Source organism: Rhinopithecus bieti, unplaced genomic scaffold, assembly GCF_001698545.2.
Source record: "Rhinopithecus bieti isolate Rb0 unplaced genomic scaffold, ASM169854v2 scaffold_18620, whole genome shotgun sequence".
Classification (NCBI taxonomy): domain Eukaryota; kingdom Metazoa; phylum Chordata; class Mammalia; order Primates; family Cercopithecidae; genus Rhinopithecus; species Rhinopithecus bieti.
In genome coordinates this window covers 945,363-966,859 of record NW_016809631.1, presented here as the reverse complement: position 1 = coordinate 966,859, position 21,497 = coordinate 945,363, and the positions used below count along the sequence as shown (strand labels likewise).

At 39.2% G+C, this 21,497-nt stretch overlaps 1 long non-coding RNA gene across 1 annotated transcript; it reads left to right on the top strand.

Moving 5' to 3' along the window:
* Nucleotides 1–4,490: 4,490 nt before the first annotated feature.
* LOC108540726 (uncharacterized) lies at nt 4,491–18,806 on the top strand. The gene is made up of 3 exons (XR_001888747.1): nt 4,491–4,732; nt 5,861–5,981; nt 18,731–18,806. It is a non-coding gene; the product is annotated as an uncharacterized LOC108540726 (long non-coding RNA).
* Nucleotides 18,807–21,497: the final 2,691 nt, after the last annotated feature.

Sequence of the window (21,497 nt, the reverse complement as noted above, 5' to 3'; positions counted from 1 at the left end):
AGTATAAGTTCTAGTCCAGGCTTTCTTATTAAAAATCGCAATAATAAGATAATAAAAATACCAATAGCTAACACTTATTAAGCGATTCAGGAAATATATTTGCTTCCTTCAACTTATCTCATTTAATAAACCGAATCACAGAATAGTTATGTCACTCAAGGTCATTGAGCTATTGCTTGTAAAGTTAGGTTTAAACCCAGGTCTGCTGACTTAGGCATTCCCTTGAGGCTTTGGAATTCAGACAGGAAATTCCTGCTCTCACTAAAATCAGACAACAGAGCTCAGGATCTAAAATAAGTGACTTAGGGTTGGTGGACCCTTGCTACAGTTAGTTAGTCTGTCATCTTTGGTGACATGAAATCCAAAAAAATGGGGAAACATGACCTTTGTGTTCCTACAGGTTGGAGCATGGGGATGCCAGCTGCCTAGTACAAGCCCATCACTGCATGATGTGCCCTCAATGACGCAGGACTCTAGAGACAGGAGGCTCTGGGGGAAGTCTGTTTCCTCTCTTGGCATTTATACCTACTCTCTCTAGGCCATTATTGCTTTCTAATATGCAACATAAATATTTTCCTGCTTTTGAATCTCTAATAAAAAATGTATTTAAATTGAATTATGCAAAAATCATACAAGCCAAAGTTACAAACATTATATCAGACAGAATAAGATAACAACAGTGCAATTCAAAGATGTGCAAACCTGCACCCTGGGCCACAGTTCTATCTCATTCTACCTCACCTTCAGGGAGTGTATGTCTGGTGTCAGCAGCAATCCCATACAGCAGGCAAGGCAACCAGACAGAGTTTTTCTGGACTGGGCATGTGTGTTACCCTCATGGTGCTTCAGAAGGATGCTGTCACTAAGGCTACAATACTAGAATCCTGGCCTCAGGAATGTGGCTTGATGGCAAAGTGATCATTTTAGACAGGCATGACTGATTTTTTCAATGAAATAATGGTCTGTATTCAAAGCTTCCCTTAACATAGAGAGAGTATACAGATTAATTTCCAACATTACAAGAATCAAATCACTTTCCTCTGATTTTCTTCCATTGGCAAACCCTGTTGCTTACTCCACAGACTCCATAGGGAAGGTAACATCCTGAGACCTTAGGATCTTCAGGTTGCTTTCATTGCTATTGGGATAAGCCAGAGCTGTGTAAAATACGATACTATGAGAATGGGGAGAAGGTGGAAGAAAGATAAGGAAGAATGAGCAAAATAACACCTTTGACTAGGTTATAAAAATAAGTGGTAGGGATAGGAGAAAATGGGAGCTGGTATTCGAAAGTATAGAGTTTCAGTTTTGCAAGGTGAAAATGTTCTCGAGATCTGTCGCACAACAATGCAAATATATCGCTATTTACCAATACTGAACTCTACTCTTAAAAATGGTTAAGATGGTAAATGTTATGTTGTGCGTTCTTTACAAGAATTTCAAAGAAGAAGAATAAGAAGTGTTCAAATGCCAGTTCCATGACTATCTGTGTGAGACTGAGGATACTTAGGAGCCTAGTTTTCCTCATTGGTAAAATCGGGGTTATGATTCCTAACTCATTACATAAGGTTAAATGAGATATAGTACATACAGTGTCAACAGTACTTCCTACTAGTAGAATCTCAATAAAAGCTAGTGCTCTTTTCCATGTCTATCACTCATCCCCAACACTTTGCCCATTGCTTGGGTAGCAGATTTTATCTTTTTATGGGATATTTTTCCAGGAACATTAAAAATACTCTGGGTAGTACCTAGTTCTGGGTGCTGAGAGGAGTAGTGACAGAATGTCAAGAGTGCCCCCCATGTAGCCTTCTGGGTGAGGAGACAAGAAAGGAAGTATGTGAGCGTACAGTAACATACACAATCACACACTCACACAAATCAGTTAAACAGAGTGCAACACAGGTATATTAACAATTACCAAACCCAGAACCTTAGACAATCAGTACTCCAGATGTTTACAGAACTGAGAGAGCACAGTAAGCTGGATCAGTGCTTTTCAAACTTGAATGTGCAATCAAATTCCCTGGGGAGCTTGTTAGAATGCAGATTCTGATTTCGTAGATCTGGGGGTGGGGCCTGAGATTCTGTATTTCTAATAGGTTTCTGGTCTACTTTGTTTATTCATGCATTTATGCATTTGTTCACTATTGACTCTGTCATGTACCATGTATTTTACTATAAACGAGGAATAAAACAATTATGAAAATATAGCCTTTCTTTCAAAAAATATAACAGACAGGTAAAGTAAAGATTAAAATACAGAATTGTAAGTGGTGGAAATATTCCCAGGGTTCTATCGGGGCCCAGAGGCATAAGATACAGATTGATTGCTTTATGATGAATGGATAAGAGTTTAAGGGCAGTTCGGGCAGGAGGAAGGGCATGTATGAAGGCCAGGGAGTGTTCAATAGCATTTTTAAGATTGTCATGATAGGACCAAAGCAAAGGGTCGGGGAAGAAGAGTGGAGAGAGAGAAAGAGCTGGACGGTGGTCAGTGGCCAAGTTGTGAAGATTCTTGTGTGCCAAGCCAAGGTGCTGACACAACATTCTGAAAGCTAAAGTGACCTGTGGAAGGAAATCCAGAGGGAGCTCAGAGGGTTCCATCTCAAGATGGTATGTTCTCAGCCTTGATCTTTCTATAAGTGACTATACCAGCCCTTGTCTAGGACCTAAGCTCTTGACTATATTTTACCTGATTTAGTGCCTACCTCTTTCTTCTATCCCAAACATGTGAGCCAAGTTTCTTCTACTCTATGGTTTTCTTTAGAAGAGGTTAGTAAAGCACAATGAAACAAAACTAATTTGTCCAAAGCAGGGCCCTTCAGAAGTTAAGAGAAGTTCCAACAACCTTGAGTATTTGAGTCTCATGGTTTATTTAAAAGACAAAATAGGCCAGAATAAAGTGATGATGTTTACAGAATATTTTAAATATTTTCATTAAATAAATGAAAACTTTTGTCACAGTAGGTATGTTGCAAGAGAGTATTATTTTAAAGATAATTATCATTTTATAAATATTAAAGTACATTGGAACCAGAATAGGGCATAAGATTAATGCGTGCTTTTAATTCTGTATCTTTGTGGTTTCATATATATAAACTAATTTATAAGCAAGAAAAGTGAAAATGTGAAGACTTTTATAAATGTGAGGCTGGCTGTGACCGTCCTTGCCCCTTTTCTCCCTCCCTACCCACCTAACAGGCCCTGATCTAGGAACTTGGAGATTCTGTTTTTCTTTTCTAATTATTGGAGAAAGCACTACAACGCACAGAGCACTAGATTTCATAAAGAAAAGCAACTGAAGGGTAGGCAAGGTGACCAAGGACCAAATATTAGTGACTTTTAAAGACCACCTTGAGAGCCAAAGAACCTGCTGTGTTGCTCCAACCTGATGCCAACATGGACACATGCAGCAAAATGACAAAAACCACTGCAGAGGAAACAGGAGACAGACTGGCGGGTCCTCTATTATCACCTCTCTTTTTTTTTTGTTGTTGGCTTAGTGGAAGATTTCCTAATTTGAAAAGACAAGTTAATTTTTGAGACAATGAAACACAAATGAATGTGCAAAGAAAAGGCATATCTGGCTAGGCATGGTGGCTCACGCCTATAATCCCAGCACTTTGGGAGGCCGAGGTGGGCAGATTATGAGCTCAAGAGATCAAGACCATCCTGGCCAACATGGTGAAACCCTGTCTCTATTAAAAATACAAAAATTAGCTGGGCATGGTGGCACACGCCTGTAGTCCCAGCTACTCATGAGGCTGAGGCAGGAGAATCACTTGAACCCGGGAGGCGGAGGTTGCAGTGAGCCGAGATGGCACCACTGCACTCCAGCCTGGTGACAGAGCAAGACTCATTCTCAAAAAAAAAAGAAAAAAGAAAAGAAAGAAAAGAAAAGGCATATCTGCCAGCCAAGAATCAGTTTTCAGCTTAAAACACAATATACAGACCAAATTTAGCTCTTGTTCCCTGAACCAGTGGCAAAAGCAGCTAGTGCATGTGCCCAGAAAGCCACATGCAGCATGTTTACCTCACTATCCCGCTCTGTGCTGCTTTACTGGTTCTACACGTTAGGGTTACAGATCCTTATAGGAGTAGCTTCTTCACTGTAATGATTTCTTAAGAAAAAAATAAAACAAGATCTAGATCATAGACTCCCATCAAAGAGCTTACTGGGAGAAACAGCTGTATTATGAATTATGAAGATTATAGGGGCATAGAACAAGGGGAAAAATTAAACTATTATCTCGTTACTTTGATAAATTAAAATTGCCAGGCCTAGGCAAAGATCTGACTGGACAGAGTGAATTTTGGAGTGAAATTTTATGGTTATGTCTTTCAAAAGCCATGTAAATCAGCAAGCGTAAAGCTGACAGGACCTTGCAGGCTTCAGCAAGAACACACTGTCCCTCTCATTTATTTAAAAGAATGCTGCCCTGCTCAAAGGCCTGCAGTGAGCCATGCCAATGTGGTTTGGCTGGACTGTGAGTGTTTGATGCAGTCTGATGTGAGGGTGGGGGTGGCGCAGAGAACATTGAAATCAAAAAGGATTCTGCTCTGTAGAGACAAAGGAGCCACAGAGACATAGACGTGGATCTGGGAAATATACCTTTTGCTACTCGTTCAATTTTAGAAAGGGGGTTTCTGGCATGGCTGAGCAAAACTTAAACTTCTTCCCCTGAGAATTACAGGAATTACAGGACCTGACAAAGCTATAAAGATTGAAGTAAGTTAAATTGACTACTTTCACCAGTCTACGATTAAATGCCCTATATAGGATGTAGAGACAGGAGTCTGGTTCAGAAGAGGAAGGGGAGGTTGGAAACTGGTTGGAGTGAGAACTGAGCCTGTGGACTATGAAAACGTCAGAGCGGAACGGGCTTTAGAGTGAATCTGGTTACCCTCATTTTATAGATGCCTTGAAAGCCGTGCTTGCTTCTGCTCCGTCTCTTGACCTTTGCTTCTATTAGCCCTGACCAGCCTGCCGAAGGGACAGAGACCACAGGCACAGAGCTGAGGTGTGCCAGCTGAGGCCATCTGAAACATGGGAGAGAGAGATGGCTATGGTCAAAGAAATGCTCAGCCAGGCCTGACCCAGATCAATAGAACCCACCAGCTCACTGTGAACTTGAGAACAGCAAGAATGGCTGCTGTTTTAAGCCTCTAAGTTTTGAGGGTGGTTGTTTGCAGCATTCTTGTGGCAACACTCGGCTAGTCAGTGGTGCTATAATGAGAGGTTGGTCACTGAGAGGAGAAAGAGGGAGCAGGATAATCCCTGGCATGGTAGGTATTGCAGTTTCCATCATGGGGTATGGTGGCCAATTTAAGAATGAAACTATGTCCTGGAAACAGATCCCGAAAAAGTCTCCTCACCGTGATTGTGGCATTGTGCGGTCTAAATGCCAGACAACCCTGAAGGGTTTATATCATCACTTTCTAAAGTAGAAATGGTCCTGGGGCTCTTCCAATTCTGATTTTAAAGAAAAGGAAGCAGAGGCTGCGCAGTGTTAAGGCAGGACCAGCTGCATAAGTTAATGGGCCAGGCACAAAACAAAACTGTGGAGTCCCTTGTTAAAAAATTACTAAGATGGTGACAGCAGGGCATTAAACTAAGCACAAATCTCTTTTAAGTATGGGACTCTGTGAGACCGCACAGATTTTATGCCCATGAAGCTGGCCCAGATTTAGGTCATTTGTCCAAGGATATCACTTCAGAAGATTCATCTGTCAGGCTAACCTTTACCCAGAAATATAACCTGTTATATTTGTTAACTGCTAGTTCAAGAAGCAGAGCAAGAACCTAAGGCCTCTAGTTCCCACTCCAGTGATTCTTCTTTATTTTTGCTTTTGACAGACCTATAGGAAGAAAATCTGAACCAGAAACAATACGGCAGACTTGGGATCTGACTCACAGAGGGAAGAACTTATCATTCTTCACGGGGCACATGGAAGCATGAGAATTTGGGTTCAAGCAAGTAAATTCTAAATTAGAACCCATACATAAAGTGTTTGCAATGTCCAGTTATAGCTCTATGATATTTTCTTTGTGAAAGTTGATTGTTCTTCCTTACAGTAAATTACTTGAATTGTCTTGTCTCTTTCACTAACTATGTTCTTTTTGTCTTTGCTATCTTTTTTTTTTTTTTTTTTTGGTAAGTAAAAAATTTTCAGGGACTAAATAAACGAGGGTGTTTTTTTGCCTTTGTTTCTCCTAAGTTTTTCTGACTTATGACATTAATAATTATCCAAAATCTCTGATTTCTTACCTTTCTATAGAATGCTAGAAAAATGACAGCTCAATTATGTCATACCCACCCCAAACACCTTCGTCACTTGCTTTGAAACACTCTCCTCACCCGACACTGCAGTTGAAATATGACTGGAATCCTTGTTTCTATAGAAAAAAAAAAAAAAAACGCAATCTACTTTATTTTATGGATGATTAATTTAAAAAAATTAAACTCGGGGCTTCCTTCAGGTTTTCTTAGGTTTTCCCACTGGCGTATAATGGAAAATTCAAAAGGGCCTCTTAGGTAACAGAGACAAGTTTGCAGATTTTTTAATTAAATTTCTTTAGAAAAGACAAGGTTTCTGTGACCTCCTTTTTTTTGAGACAATGAAAGTGACAAGACAGGACCTTAAATAATAAAGTTAAAGCCATCGGTAAAGGCAAAAGTCAAAGACGTGAAACATCTGTGAGAACACACGTAAAAGCTAGTGGGGATATCTTGAGGAACAGAGTTCAGTTTTGCATCAAAGGTCAGACCAACTGAACACCAAGGCTTGATGCCAGCCAGAGTCTTGCTGTGTAGAGGCTAGTTGCTTTCTGCACGGACACTGATTCTTGCTTTAAAGATTACTTGTTAACTCACTAAACACATCCAGCCCAACTACCTGCATCATTCCTTTGTCAAGGTTCCCATCTACCTGGCCCAGCTGCAGATGAAGGTCAGGTTCTCAGGGTATTTTACCCCTCCGCACTTCTTCTCTTTTCCAAATCACTATTCTGAATTTACAGTTGGCCAATGACCTCTAACTGGATTAATAAAATGTCTAATTTAGTTTGGAACATTGAGCTTCTGTTTCACTTTGGCTTGTTCAGGTTTTTATTAAATCAGAATCAATTTTCATAGTCCCTATGGAAATGCCAGCCTTCTCCACTAAGTTGGCAAAACATTTCCATTTCCAAAGAAGTATGAAAACCTGCTTCCAGCCAGGCATGGTGGCTCACACCTGTAATCCCAGCACCTTGGAAGGCTGAGGCTGGCGGATCACGAGGTCAGGAGATCGAGACCATCCTGGCCAACACAGTGAAACCCTGTCTCTACTAAAAATACAAAAAATTAGCTGGGTGTGGTGGCATGTGCCTGTAATCCCAGCTACTAGGGAGGCTGAGGCAGGAGACTCACTTGAACCAGGAAGGTAGAGGTTGCAGTTAGCCAAGATTGCGCCACTGCACTCCAGCCTGTGGACAGAATGAGACTCCATCTCAAACACCCCCCTCAAGCCCCACCCCCCAACAAAAAAAAAAAAAACCCTGTTTCCAGAGAAGGTCCTGTAGTGGTGAGGACTGGTGAAAGAAACATGGGTCTTAATAATCATGACAACCTGCCCTAGTTTTTATCTTTTAGGTATGGTTTGTCTTCTGCTACTTGGTGTTTCTACCCAATCTATTTCTTATCTGTTTCCCACTTTTCTCTTGTGTATTTCAGCCCAAACACCAAAGCTGTGATTCATTTTTAGTTTCCAAGGTCACATTGGCACAGAAATCTTTCTGCAGGCATCCCTTGAGGAAAACACCAAACTACAACTTTCTGCCCTTAAGCTAAAGGCTGTATAAGCCTCTAGCTTCTTGCCTTCTGCTCAATTGGGGATTTTTCTCTTCCTTTTTTACTCACTCTTTTCCCATTTCCTTGTCTTAGCACCAGGTACCCTAGATTCCTTTCTCTTGCTCTCTCCTGCTTTCTTTCATTTGACCCTGAAAACCAAAATGCTGATAAGCTCCCTTCCTTTGCCTCATTAAAAAATTGCCATAAAATTTATAGCTGGCTTAGTCCAGCTATAAACTGATCTTCTTGATCTTCTTGTACATCATCATCAAATACAATCTTCAATACAATCTTCAAATACATCTTCAAATGTATTTTGAATACATTTGAATTGAATACTTCAAATGAAGATGTACAAATACATCTTTAAATACAATCATCCCTATCCTTTCACAACACTTTCTTTTTACACAACTTTTCAGCTAAATGTACCATTTTTGACCCATATCTGTATTAACATACTGATTACCAAATGTTGGACACTTGTCTACAAATTAGTACTAAAATTTTCTAACTCACTAAAATTTTCATACTCACTGATCTTCTTGATTTAGTTACTGCCAAGAAGTGTTTTATGATTATCCACTGACTTATTTACAACAAACCTAATGAAGTCCTTGGTGTTTAGGAGCCTGTATAGATATTATTTGTTTGGAAAATAGGGTGGGTATTTAGATACTTGAAGTTCTCTGTGTAGGCTGGGGTTGTTTGGGTTGTTTTGCCTTTGCATTTCAAATGGAAAGGCATAACCCCAAGCCTTCATATGTAATAACATAGAATCATTTTGCTGCTGTGTGGCAAATGTATACAGCCCTGAGACAGCACAGGAAATTTTCCAATACTTCCCTAAGCATTAGTTTCAGGAGGCCATTTGTGAGGCCAGTAAGAGAAAACAAATTGTGTTGGTCATGATAAAATTGTCCATTGGTGGAAACTGTTTGAATATCTCAATGTCGTGAGGTTAATTGATTATACAAAAGTGATTTAGAGGCTGATGTAATAACCATCTGTTTTGAGTCTGCTATTTGAAAGATAGGTCAGGGCAGAAATAAATTAAATGTTTGCAACATTGGAATTGTGTTGATTGTTCAGTTGTGTATTTAGCATATGTGAAAGGGATCTGTTCCCCCTGTAATCCCTGATACTGTTGTTGGTCACAACATAAATGTAAGGTGTTCAGTAGTACCAAAGTTCTTTAACGGGTGATGCTGTGTCCTGAGTAAAATAGTGTTATTACTTGGAACAGATCCATAAAGAAGAGTTGTAATGCGTGTTTCCAAAGAGAAAGCCTGACTGTATTTTTTGGGAAGTGAACCCTAAAACAATGGTGCCAGGAATTACTCGAACACTTCATTGTTGTAGAAGAAATCTGATGTCTGAGGAACAGTTGTAATAATCTGCCTTCTCTGCTTGCTTCCCCCAACCTGGCTAAGGATTGATTTAGGGTCTGGGGTGGTGGCAATAAAGATTAAGCGTCTGCAACTGCACTACTGATTACTATATGTTCCTTTGCTGAAGCCACTGCTATTTTCTAAAGAGTTGCTAGTGGAGAAGAGCCTGGTGGTGAAGGAAGAAAAATAAAGACTCACTTGTTTAAGTTTAAAGTGTACTTCACCCAATAGTACAGAAGCCAGAAAAAGGAGTGATCATAGCAGGCAAATCTGACACAGCACTGTTAGAGAAGTGCCACTTGATAAGTCAGGAACTGTGGTTGCATAAACCATATATAAACCGAGGCCCCACATGACCCAACCTCTACATAATGCTCCATGAAAAAGCACAGTCCAGAAACCAAAGTCATTACAACTGAAACCTGCTCTTTACTTTGATCTCTTAAAAATTATGATAGTAGATCCATTTACAATACATGGTAAAACACCTTTCAACACCTTTTTTAGAGACAAGGTCTCACTCTGTTGCCCAGGCTGGAATGCAGTGGCATGATTGTAACTCACTGCAACTGCAAACTCTTGGTTTCAAGCAATCCTCCCACCTCAGCCTCGGAAAGTGCTGAGATTACAGGCATGTGCCACCATGCCCTGGTTCCCAAACTGCCTTTGCTTCCTTTCTTGTTTCTCAGACTCCAAAGCTGCTCCAGAGACTCTCACATGCCAAATCCTACAACACTTTCTCACAGAACTTGTGGCCCATGTGGGCTTTTGTTCTTTACCCAACTTCTTCAGCTTGTAGGTCTACACTGCCTTACTGTTTTTGTTTGCTTTTGCCTTGTTTTTTTCTGTCCTTTTGTTTTGTTTTCTTGAACATGGTCTGCCTATTCTTACAAAAAGCTTAGGAATTAGTTTGGCAAAATTCTCTTAGAGGGCAAGGCAAGGGCAAATGAAGAATCTTGAGTAGACAAAGACAAAGTCCTCTTATTAGGTGGAGTTCGGGCAGGAGTCTCAAATTACTGCCATGTTAAAAGATTTTGTCCCTTAGTACTGTCACAATTAATAGTAAAAGCTAACATTTATTAGTAGTTAACACGTTGCATTCATTTAAGTTATGTCGTAATAACTAATTTTAGCTCACAAATTTGTAATATCACCATATGAATAAGGAAGGTGTAGTTTAGAGAAGTTGAGTGATTTGCCCAAGGTTACATGGCTGGTTAACGGCAGAACTAGGACTTCTCAGCCTCAGACTCTTTCCAAAGCCCACGTTTTTTTCTTTTCTTTTCTTTTCTTTTTTTTTTTTTTTTTTTTTTTTGAGATAGGGTCTTCCTCTGTCACCCAGGCTGGAGTGCAGTGGCATGATCTTGGCTTACTGCAACCTCTGACCCCCGGGTTCAAGCAATTCTCCTGCCTCAGACACCCAAGTAGCTGGGATTACAGGTTCACACCACCACACCTTGTTCATTTTTGTATTTTTAGTAGAGATGGGGCTTCACCATATTGGCCAGGCTGGTCTTGAACTCTCGGCCTCAAGTGATCTTCCCGCCTCCACCTCCCAAAGTACTAGGATTACAGGCATGAGCCACTGTGCCCGACCTCAAAGCCCACATTCTTAATCATCATAACTTTTAGATATCAGCATTCTCCAGTGGCTGAGGTTACACTGAGAATAAAGTGATCATTGAAACACACTAATACTGTTCAGATATAAGAAATACAATCATCCCTATCCTTTCACAACACTTTCTTTTTACACAACTTTTCAGCTAAATGTACCATTTTTGACCCATATCTGTATTAACATACTGATTACCAAATGTTGGACACTTGTCTACAAATTAGTACTAAAATTTTCTAACTAGAAATGCTTGTGATTTGGAGGGGAAATTCAATTTTAAATTTCTCTCTCTTATTTTTTATTATTTTATTTTATTACCTTTTGCACCCAAAAGATCAGAGGAAACTCTATGGTTCACAGTTATAATTTTGAGACTGTTTCTTCATCTCCACTCTATCTCATCTGTGAAGCTGGAGGGAGGAAGGATTTAGGAGAGAGATTAGGAGCTCATCAGAGCGTGACAGTCATGAGTGGTACCCAGAGTGTGAGAATGACCTCTAAACACAGTTGCCAGCTCCACTGTCAAAATGCCACCTCAAAATTTTCTTTGCATAAATTTCTACTTTTTGAACAAATTTCCCTTTTGGTATAAATGTTTCCTGCTATCTTTGTATCCTGATTGAAAGTGAAATGCTATGCCTCTGATGAGATTCATCACTACCCTTTGGAAGATAGGCCCCAAATCACACTTCCCACTTTTCTCTTTTTGGCATATGCCTTCAACCTGGAGTATACGCCTTGAGTCACTTTCGCTTTCAGCATCTGGAAGCTGTGTTAAGTCACCATCTTCAAGTCTCCTGACTCATGAATCATGTGTCAACTCCCTTGGCTGCTGGTCAGTTCACTTTCTGTTAAAATTTGAGCTTGAGTTAGTTATTTGAAGGACATGGAAACACAGAGCAAAAAATGAGGCAGAATGAAGGGCTCTGACCTAACATCTGGAGGCCTTGACCTTCTGGGTTAAAACAAACACTGGAGCTACAAAAGAATCATTCTCTCACCTGACCCCAATTCCTTGACCCTGTTACAGAAAAGGTTTATGTAATTATTGCAACACATCTACATATCCCTATGTAGATAGAAAACAATAACACATCTTATACATACATATATTATTCATTTTTCACATGTAAGTAGGTGTTATAATCAATATGATACAAATGGTTTTAATAACATTAACCAAATTTATTTGACAGTATGTATTTTCTTATTCAATATGTAAATATAGGCAAGAGATTTTACTATCATGAGACATTGATGAATTCTTATGGTAGAAAGGAATTCTCACTTTTTAAAAACAACTAGGAATTGCTAATGTAAATAACGGTGGTTCCCTGTGGTCAGCAAAATGGAAAGAAACATGAAAGGGGTCCGAAATATGAAGGCACTTACAGACACACACACACACACACACACACACACACACACACACACACACAAGCTGGAGGTCTCTACCCAAAGTTATCAATTTCTTTCAGGAAATTGGCTGACACATCCTTGCTTTACCTTGGAGCTATGGGAGGTAGCTCTCGATTTAGTTGCTTGATTTGGCATGGGTGTTAAAGAACCCCATGTCAGCAAACTCACAGGAAGAACTTATCATTTCTACTGGTATTCTGTCTAAGCTTCAAAATGGCACAACACTCAGCTCTCCTGGTGTATTATAGTCTTTGATAGTTTCCTGAGGAGAAATCGTAGATGATTATGAGTCAATGTGTAAAGAGATAAATAAAGGGCTATCTTCAACTGTAAAACTTCTGCTTCTAGCTGATAATTAAAATGGAGTATCCGAAGAGCCCACTGGGTAAGTTGTTTAGTTGGTTTTAACAGTCCCAAGTCCATCTCTCCTTCTTCTGCTAACAAGACTTCAATTTTCCTTTAGAGAATCGTCCATACTCATTGCTAGGCATGTGGCCCAGACCTAGTCCCCAAATTGCTGCAGGAATTACTGGGAAGGAAGTGAACTCCTCCAGATGAGGTTTTGAAACTGGTTAGAAAACGGTTTGGCTTGTGATCACTTTTGCCATTACTGGAGAGAGACTGCCTAAGAATAAGTCAACACAGGGGACCGCTGCCCCAGCAAATAGAGATAGAGTCCAAAGAAACCATTTGAACATCTGATCTAAATATTCCTGAGTCTAACTTTTGAGTTATGTGAGTCAATCAAGTTTCCTTTGTTGCTTACAGGCTTGAATTATGGTGGTGTTACTGGCACCATTAAAAAAGCCTAACTGGCCCAGCACTTTGGGAGGCGGAGGTTAGTGGATCATGTGGTCAGGAGTTCGAGACCAGCCTAGGCAACATGGTGAAAACTGTCTCTACTAAAAATACAAAAATTAGTCAGGTGCGGTGGCACGTGCCCATGGTTTCAGTTACTTGGGAGGCCGAGGCAAGAGAATTGCTTGAGCCTGAGAGGCACAGGTTGCAGTGAGCAGAGATTGCGCCACTGCATTCCAGCCTGGGCGACAGAGTGAGACCGTGTCTCAAAAAACAAAAACAAACAAAACCTAATTAATACAGAGTTGTTCTTTTGTCCTTCAGCCTCCAGTGGAATTTACCAACATCTTTGCATTGTTTCTTTCCACATTCCACCCTCTCACAGCAAAACTGCCACAGCCTCACTTTCTTATGGACCCTCACAGTGTGGAGCAGGACATTTTCTGGACGTTTTCTCTTGCAAACCAGCTGACTTTTAGGCACAAGGCAGTCTCCGCCGCTGAGCAGGTCTAAGAAAAGGTGGGGATAAGAAGAGACCCTGTGATTCTCCTAGGGATCTTGGCTCTTAGAAAGCACTGAAAATTCATCTCAGACCAGAGTGTTCTAAAACGCAAACTGAAGCTTTCTTTTCAACTGGCAATAAACAGTGCTTGATGCACTGCAGTATACAAGGGTTGCCAGTTTTTTTGATAGAGCAGCCCAGTAGCCCAGCTGAGGATTTTGCGAAGAGGGAGGATTGTAATAGTATTGTTTTATGAAGATGGGGTCTTTTGATGATGACCCTGTGATTTTGCTTCAGTTCCCTTTTTTCTGTGCTTTTTGTCATTTTTGTTCTCCCGACTGTGTTCCTTTCCATTATCGCTCTTTTCTTTGTTTGAAATTGGACCCACAGAAATGAGCCTGTAATCGGGGGACATGAGAATCCCTAAATTGCTCTCATTTTGATTTTCTACTTTGTTAATATTTCAGTATATGAAACACCAATGAGACATTTTAGATCACTGGCCCTTCAACTTAGTCATGCTACTATCTAACCTACTGCATGGAAAATTTGGGTATGCATCATAGCATCTAAAATCGACATTTCTAAATCTGTTTGTGGTACATTATATAGAAAATTGCTTCAGTCTCACTAGTACTTGAGAAACCTTCATCATACATCATTCCAACATCCCAGAAAAAGCAGCAAGTGGGAAGATTTGTATGTAAGGGAAATAGGGGAACAGGAATACAGTATTGCAACCCATTGATAAAGATGAAACTGACTTCCTTAGCTTAATTGGACTTGACTCATCCTTGATTTTTGTGTCTCTTTGTGCTGCTTAATATATAACCAAATATATATAACTGAGTGAGGTAGCTATTCCTCAGTGAACTTTGCATTAGAGTAAAAAAAGCCTGAAATTAAAGTCTTTATAATAAAATGAAATCCCCCCTCGAAGTATATGCAGAAACTTTCAGTAAGTTTTTAAAAATAACACTTCAAGTATATTGAGCACATCCTATGTGCCAAGTGTTTTATTATACATATGTTACCTCATTTGATCTTAGTACCTGAGACAGGAACAATTAGTCCCCTCAGTTTTCTTTTTTTTTCCTTTCTTTCTTCTTCTTCTTCTTTTTTATTTTGTTTTATTTATTTTTAGTGATGGGAGCTTGCTTTGTTGCCCAGGCTGAAGTGCAGTGGCTATTCACAGGCGTGATCACAGCATACTGCAGCCTTGAACTTCTGGCTTCAAGCTCCTCCCACTTCAGCCTCCTGAATAGTTGGGACGATAGTCACATGCCGTCTCACCCAGCTTTACTCATTTTATAAGTGAAAAAATTGAGGGCCACAGAGACCAAACAACCTATTCAGAGCCAAGAGCAAGGTCTGTCTCAATCCCGAGACCAAGCTTCTAAAAGCTACAGAGACGGAAAGAGGGAAGGAAAAAATTCCACATTCTATAATTTTACGGATTTTTTAAGAACCCCTAAAGTGAAGAGTTGGTGAGAGAGAGAACAAGGCAAGGCCGCTTCCTATTTGCTGGTTTCAGACCATTCAGGGGCAATGGGCCAGGAGAAAATAAATAAAAAAAGACTGGGTCTTGGACTTGGATGCCCTAAGGTGAGCATCTTTGCAGCAATTTGTGGTTAGCAGTCGCTTATTTCCTTACTGATGGCTTGACAATACCTGGAGCCAAAAACATCCTGGACTCTCTCCAGCTCCCTCATATTGTACACTCCAGCCATGATGGATTTTCAGTACCTGGGGCTTAGTCTTCTTTCTTTCACTTACAGGCCTTTAGACATTCTTTCCTTCTTTCCTTCTACCCAGCATATTTACTCATCTCCTTTTCCCTTTCTCCAGGATAAATCTTGCTCCGCCTTCAAATCCAAGTTTAAATGATCTTTTCTCCTTGAAGTTCTTATGCTACCCCTGAACTAATTCAACTTTTTTTTTTTTGGTACATTCACCTATGGTATTGTTTTGCTTTTATCCTATGTACTAAGTTCTAAGATCCTACAGAACCCCTTGCAGACTCTGGTGGAGAACTTACAGCATTACCTGTATTGTATGTTTAATGCCTGGTTTCCTCCCTGGATTGGAAGCTCTTTTGAGGCAAGAACTGTGGTTTTGGTTTACCATTAATTTCCTGGGCCTAATTTAATATGTGGGACATAGTAAGCACTTACTAATTATTAAATAAACCAACAAATAAATGAAAGAAATAGCTCAAGTTAAAGTCACTGTCACTGAATATTAGAATGGAATAATAACCAGTTATCAAAGTAAATGTGACCTGGTGAAACTAAAAATGACCACAGTAACATTATGCTTGACTTTAAGGATGAAACAGTGTGACATAATGCTTGGAAAGGGAAGATAACTATTTTGGATAACCTATAATTTAGAGAGAGTATAATGCAGGGTATATGAATTTTCATAAGTTAAAATAAGAAATACACTATATCATGACCCAGTACACACGTATACACATACCTAAAACATGTTTCTATATTACATGAAGTAAATTTTCATATTTATCTTTACTGTATGAAGCCTACTGATAATTTCTATTCTAATCTATTTTATACGTTTACTTCTATTTCATTAAATAATTCTGATAATGAACAACTAATTTGATCTTATGACTTTCTAATGGGCCTAAAGATCACCCTATGGTGAAGAGGAGAATGGGTTCTAGAGTCAGAACTGCTGGGCTGGCTCTGCCACTTGCTGGTGGTTGCATCCAACATTGTGAAGCTGCATTGCCCCATCTACAAAATAGAAATGGTGTTGGTAACTACATCATAGAGTTGTTGTGAGGATTAAATGAGATAAGGAGTGGGAAGCACTTAGCACAATGTCTGGTACAAACTCCTCAACAAAAACTAGCTACTAGCAATTGCCAAACACTATATGAATGCTTCTTTGGCATCTGCCTGTATCCTCTGAAAAGTTCCATGATGAAGTATTAGTATCGCCATTTTATAGTGAGGAAAGTGAGGTTCAGAGAGATTAAATGAATCATCCAAGGTCAAATGGTAAATAAATAGCAGAGCTGGGGTCCTCAAACCAGGCCTGATAGACTCTGAAACCTCAAAAACCTTTGTTTTGTTTTGTTTTTTTGAGACGGAGTCTCGCTCTGTCACCCAGGCTGGAGTGCAGTGGTGCAATCTCTGCTCACTTCAACATCCACCTTCCGGGTTCAAGCGATTCTCCTGCCTCAGCCTTGTGAGTAGCTGGGACTACAGGCACCCACCACCATACCTGGCTAATTTTGTAATTTTAGTAGAGAAGGGGTTTTACCATATTGGTCAGGCTGGTCTCAAACTTCTGACCTCGGGTGATCCTTTTGCCTTGGCATCCCAAAGAGCTCGGATTACAGGCATGAGACAACTTGCCCAGCCTGAAACCTCTGATTTGTATAGGAAATAGGGGGGAATATTCAAAGAAGCTTTCATGGAAATGGCTGGACTAGAGGTAGCCTTTGAAAGATAAATGACTGGTATAGAAACATATACCCATGTAGCCAAATGCTATTAGATATGGTTGAAAGAAGGCCGGGTTTAGGATCAGCTACACCCAGGTCCTATCCTTGGCTCCACCATTTACCAGCTTAGAAACTGTGTGCAATTTTATTTAGCCTTCTTGAGCCCCAGTTTGCTCAGCTTTATGCTGTTGATAATACCAACACTACGGAGTTCTGTAAAGAATAATAAGCTATACAGAACACATTTTTTCATTTTTTTTGTTGTCTGACAAATAAGTGCTCAAAAAATAGAAGCTATTTTTATTAGATAGAATTTACTTATAGGAATGTGAGTCAGAACTTAATCTCTTACACAGGGCTTAATTAAATTTGTAATTTGTAGGTTTTAATTGATGCAATTTGCAGTCATATTGAGAGTATGGGTAAAAATATACTGTACAAATGGATCTGGTAAGTTTGGTAAGTTTTATTATTAATCATCTTGAGCAGCTCCAAATAGAATGATCATGAGTGGCATTGAGCTTGCAGCTATTGATTGCATTTCTAGTAGTCAAGTTTGTCCAACAGAATCTCTTCCAAGTTACTAGAATATTGCTGGCTTTCCTGGGTTAATGAAAAGTACATTTGCCTCACCTAGGAGCCATCAGATCTGTCCATCTGCCCTTTGACAGGTATTATAGAAAATCGAATGACACTGGGGCCAGCTTGGCAGCATTGTTCATTTCCATCTCAGCTTAATTACTAACCCTGCTGCCTTCACATCAAGCCTTAGGGCTAGAAATGAATTGAATGCTGGAAATATAAAATTGACTTCCATTTATGCTCCCTCTCATTTCTACCACTGTGGATTTGAAGACAGAGAAAGCCAAATGTCTAGTTCCTTGTGGTACCTCTGAAAGTGTGTTTTACAACTTAACTAGGCACATTGCTTCAACCGCAATTCAACTGTGGTTACTGTGAAATCATCCAGTTTAATATTTCCCCTGGGAACTCCACGGTATGTTAGGTGGTTACTAAAACCCTGGACTTCAGAGGTGGAGCACAGCTGTGATTTTAACGGGTTCACTCACAGGTGGGAAGTGGCAATGGCAGAACTTGTGAAGTTGATGCCCTTTTGAGATTGTTAGCTGCCCAATTAACCCTGGGCGGACTCTGTCCTGCAAATGAATTACAGAGATGCAGAGAGAATAAATGTTTTAGTCTCTTGGGAAATTAAAATACTCCTCAGACAGAAATACCAGAAGAATGGAAACTGTCGGAGAGGCAATTTTACACAGATATATTTCCTTAAGTAGGGATATGCTTCCACATATCAAAGAAGGATTTGAGAAGTTTTAGTTTTTGTTGTGTTCAGTGATCTAGTGAAAAATGTTTTAGTAAAACATTTCCTTTCAAATCGTTTATTCACTAATCAGTAGCAACAAGAAAGCACTAAAGTAAGAGTCAGGAGAACTGAATTTGGGTTCTCACTCTATTGTAATGGTTTACACTTACTGGTTTTGGTCTTTTCCCCTCACTGGAAAAATTCAGATGTATCTCCGTAGAATATATAGTCCAGTGCTAAGATTATAGTCCAGTGCTAAGATTATAGTCCAGTTCTAAGATTATCTAATTGAGATCCTGAAAGTCTAATGCGATTAAGTTGAGACTTTTGGACTGGAATTAAATTCCATTAACATTTCTTTCTAACAGGAGAAACATTTTGCACTGTGCTAGGGGATTCTACCCACATAAGCTGGCATGTTACTTGCCAGATGAAAGAGCAACGAATGGAGTACTTCAGTAAGTATCCCTTCAAACAGCTTATCTGTTAATGAGTAGCAATAAGAATGAAAGTTAGAGTTCTCAAGATTCTCCCACATTATCTCACTTTATCCTCATAAAAACCCTAAAAGGTAAGTCATCATTCTAATTTAATAGAAGGAAAAAACTAAGATTTAAAAAGAATTAGCTTTTTTCCTGTGTTTACCTAAGTCATAAATGACAGAGATGGATCATGCTTTTTTTGGAAAAAAAAATATGTAAGTAGAGAATTAATTTGGGCCAAGATTGAGGACTTCAGCCTGGGAGACATAGATTCAGGTTGCCCTGAATACACAGCCCCCATGTTTTCACTTTTACCCATCTGTGAACTGTTTATGCCAACAGTCATGATGATATTAGAAAGTTTTTTGTACTTTGCTACATACCCAAATGTTCATGGCCATATACATTTTGGATTAGCCAAAGCAGACCCTATTAATCTGTGAGACACAGACCTCTATGGAGGTGGTTGAAAGGTTATTTCTAAAAGCATTTGAATCCTTACGGACACTAAGCATTATCTGTTCACAAATTAAGTAATATTTCAAACATTCTATTCTAAACAGTTCTATTTTTCAAATATTTCAATACAATTGTGGCTATTAAAACAAATAATTACAAAACAACATTACTGAATTAGTATTATATTTCTGTCAATACTGTATATATTTTCTCAATCAATGGATACTGAAAGTACAACTAATATTGCTTGGTGTCTGTGAAACTTTGAGGATCAAGCTCATTCCTGTAATCCCAGCACTTTGGGAGGCTGAGGTGGGTGGATCACTTGAGGTCAGGAGTTTGAGACCAGCCTGGCCAACATGGTGAAACCCTGTCTCTACTAAAAATACAAAAATTAGGCAGGCATGGTGGCATGCACCTGTAGTCCCAGCCACTCGGGAGGCTGAAGCAGGAGAATCGCTTGAACCTGGGAGGCAGAGGTTGCCTGGACTGTCGGCCAATGATCCCTGACTTATTTTTACCTTTTCCCTTTATTCCTTTTCTGCCAACCAACACAGTGGACTAAGAAAGTATCAGTGATCAGGGATTATAAATATCTTTATAAAAACCAACTTATTCTAAATTTAATTTAGAGAAGTAAATCAGATATGTAATGTAAAACTTGTACCATAAAAGCACAACCCCAATAGTTATTTTAAAATAATTGTGGATCTGCAGATAACAGAAAGATATTCTGAAACTAAAACAATAATTTTGGAGACATAGTCTTCTATTTTGGATTTTCTAGCCCCCTCCTCTAGTTCACTGAAAGTTACTGTAGTTGGGTGTTTGGTTGTTGGCAAGCAAACAAATAAATAAAGACTGCTTTGTGACAATAAATCATTCATCCCATTCTTCCCTTCTGCAACTACATACTAAGCAGCCAACTGTGTTTCCAGAAGTGGTCCTAAAAAAGATGGTATTAAAAATCTATTTATGTGACTGTGAGCCAGAGATAACTAGAGATGGAACTGATTTTGGAGATCATTTTATCAATGTCCAACATGATATATTCATGGTTAGATAGAAATGAAGGAAACTGGAATAACTCAACCCATATTTATTAAGCACATGCTATATAAGTTATTAAGTAAGGTCACAGAGATATACTATGATTATGGAAATACGAGTTGTTTGACACATAACGTGGGCACCTGTATTGATTTCCTATTGCTATTATAAGAAATTACCATAGACATAGTGGCTTAAAATACCAAGAATTAATTTTCTTACTGTTCTGGAAGTCAGAAGACTAAAATGAGTCTCACTGGGCTAAAATCAAGCTGTCAGCAGGGATGTATTCCCTTCTGGAGCCTCTGAGGAATAATCCATTTTCTTGCCTTTTCCAGCTTCTAGAGGCTACCCATATTCCTTGACTTTATTTTCTTTAATTGTTTTTAAATTAGTTTTGTGGGTACATAGTAGGTGTATATACTTATGGGGTATATGAGGTGTTTTGATACAGGCACATAATGTGAAATAAGCACATCATGGAGAATGGGGTATCCATCCCCTCAAGCATTTATCCTTTTAATTACAAACAATCCAATTATACTCTTTAAGTTATTTTAAAATATACAATTAAGTTGTTATTGAATGTAGTCACTCTATTATGCTATCAAATAGTAGGTCTTACTCATTCCTTCTAAATTTTTTTGTACCCATTGAGCATCCCCAACTCCTCTACAATCCCCACTACCCTTCCTAGACTCTGGTAACCATCCTTCTGTTCTCTATGTCCATGACTTCAATTGATTTGATTTTTAGGTACCACAAATAAGTAAGAACATGTGATGTTTGTCTTTCTGTGCCTGGCTTATTTCACTTAACATAATGATCTTCCATTCCATCCATGCTGTTACAAGTGACAAGATCTTATTCTTTTTTATAGCTGAATAGTACTCCATTGTGTATATGTGCCACATTTTCTGTATCCATTCATCTGTTGATGGACGCTTAGCTTGCTTCCAAATCTTAGCAACTGTAAACACTGTTGTAACAAACATAGGAGTGTAGCCATCTCTTCCATGTACTGATTCTTTTTGGTATATACCCGGCAGTGGTATTGCTAGATCATTTGGTAGCTCAATTTTTAGTTTTTTTGATGAACCTCCAAACTGTTCTCCATAGTGGTTGTACTAATTTACATTCCTAC